Raw genomic sequence first — 2,500 nt, 5'->3', positions numbered from 1 at the left:
TTTTCAATGGGGGCCGGTCCGAATTATTTATGGAAGGTATGATTTTTTTTTTTCTCTCTCCGTGCAACTGGTGATTGAAAACGTGCATCTGGTAACCCAAAACACGGTTCTCTATGCGGTTAGCGGTGTTCCCGAGATTCATGTCCGATAATGATGCACCCTACTACGGACCTTTTCAATGGGGGCCGGTCCGAATTATTTATGGAAGGTATGATTTTTTTTTTTTTTCAACACTTTTCCCCTCTTTTTCTCTCTCTGCCGGGGCCGGCCCTGGGTGCTTTATGGACGGTTTAAAACATGACTATGGATGCAAATGCTCATTTTCCTCCGTGCACCTGGTGATTGAAAACGTGCATCTGGTAACCCAAAAATTATAAAAGGGTTTTAAATACTTTTACCCGTCATTCTATTGATATAGCCCGCTAGGGGAGTGCCCCACTACGGCCCTCTCTCTGTCAGGGCCGTCCTTGGGTGCTTTTTACACACTTTAAGAAATCACGATGGATGCAGATTGCTATTAATCCTCCGTGCAACTGGTGATTGAAAACGTGCATCTGGTAACCCAAAAATTATAAAACGGTTTTAAATACTTTTACCGGTCATTCTATTGATATAGCCCGCTATGGGAGCACCCCACTAAGGCCCTGTCTCGGTCGGGGCCGTCCTTCAGTGCTTTATATACAGTTTCATATATTACGATGGATGCAGATTGTGATTGTTTTCCAAAAGACCCGTGTGCATCTGGTAACCCAAAAATTATAAAACTGTTTTAAATCATTTTACCGGTCATTCTATTGATATAGCCCGCTAGGGGAGTACCCTACTACGGCCCTCTCTCGGTCAGGCCCGTCCTTAGGTGCTTTATATACAGTTTAAGATATTACGATGGATGCAGATTGTGATTGTTTTCCAAAAGACCCGTGTGCATCTGGTAACCCAAAAATTAAAATATGGTTCAAAACCCGGGTAACACCACTCTATTTACGGACATGACAGTAGAGCTTACCCCCTGGAGCTATTGACCTCCAGGCTTGTAGGCCCTTACTCACCACCCGGGTATCACCCCTCTATTTCGGGGATGATACCAGCAGGGGACCCCCCCCACCTCCACAACCTCGCATACCAGGTGAACCAGGGCACCCACACTTAAGCACCCCTCCTCGGACATTAAAGCAGATAACCGCGCTGTTATGAACCGCGTGCACCTGGTCACCCAAATGGAACTTGTGCACCTGGTCACCCAAAAGGACCGGCGTGCACCTGGTCACCCAAAGGCCGGCGTGCACCTGGTCACCCAAAAGGACCATGTGCACCTGGTCACCCAAAGGCCGGCGTGCACCTGGTCACCCAAAAGGACCGTGTGCACCTGGTCACCCAAAGGCCGGCGTGCACCTGGTCACCCAAAGGACCATGTGCACCTGGTCACCCAAAAGGACCATGTGCACCTGGTCACCCAAAGGCCGGCGTGCACCTGGTCACCCAAAAGGACCATGTGCACCTGGTCACCCAAAGGCCGGCGTGCACCTGGTCACCCAAAGGACCATGTGCACCTGGTCACCCAAAAGGACCATGTGCACCTGGTCACCCAAAGGCCGGCGTGCACCTGGTCACCCAAAGGACCATGTGCACCTGGTCACCCAAAGGCCGGCGTGCACCTGGTCACCCAAAGGACCATGTGCACCTGGTCACCCAAAGGCCGGCGTGCACCTGGTCACCCAAAGGACCATGTGCACCTGGTCACCCAAAAGGACCATGTGCACCTGGTCACCCAAAGGCCGGCGTGCACCTGGTCACCCAAAGGACCATGTGCACCTGGTCACCCAAAGGCCGGCGTGCACCTGGTCACCCAAAGGACCATGTGCACCTGGTCACCCAAAGGCCGGCGTGCACCTGGTCACCCAAAGGACCATGTGCACCTGGTCACCCAAAAGGACCATGTGCACCTGGTCACCCAAAGGCCGGCGTGCACCTGGTCACCCAAAGGACCATGTGCACCTGGTCACCCAAAAGAACCGTGTGCACCTGGTCACCCAAAGGCCGGCGTGCACCTGGTCACCCAAAGGACCATGTGCACCTGGTCACCCAAAAGGACCATGTGCACCTGGTCACCCAAAGGCCGGCGTGCACCTGGTCACCCAAAGGACCATGTGCACCTGGTCACCCAAAAGAACCGTGTGCACCTGGTCACCCAAAGGCCGGCGTGCACCTGGTCACCCAAAGGACCATGTGCACCTGGTCACCCAAAAGGACCATGTGCACCTGGTCACCCAAAGGCCGGCGTGCACCTGGTCACCCAAAGGACCATGTGCACCTGGTCACCCAAAAGAACCGTGTGCACCTGGTCACCCAAAGGCCGGCGTGCACCTGGTCACCCAAAGGACCATGTGCACCTGGTCACCCAAAAGAACCGTGTGCACCTGGTCACCCAAAGGCCGGCGTGCACCTGGTCACCCAAAGGACCATGTGCACCTGGTCACCCAAAAGCCGGCGTGCACCTGGT

Source organism: Oncorhynchus mykiss, unplaced genomic scaffold (genome assembly GCF_013265735.2).
Source record: "Oncorhynchus mykiss isolate Arlee unplaced genomic scaffold, USDA_OmykA_1.1 un_scaffold_237, whole genome shotgun sequence".
Lineage (NCBI taxonomy): Eukaryota > Metazoa > Chordata > Actinopteri > Salmoniformes > Salmonidae > Oncorhynchus > Oncorhynchus mykiss.
This window is presented reverse-complemented; position numbering follows the sequence as displayed.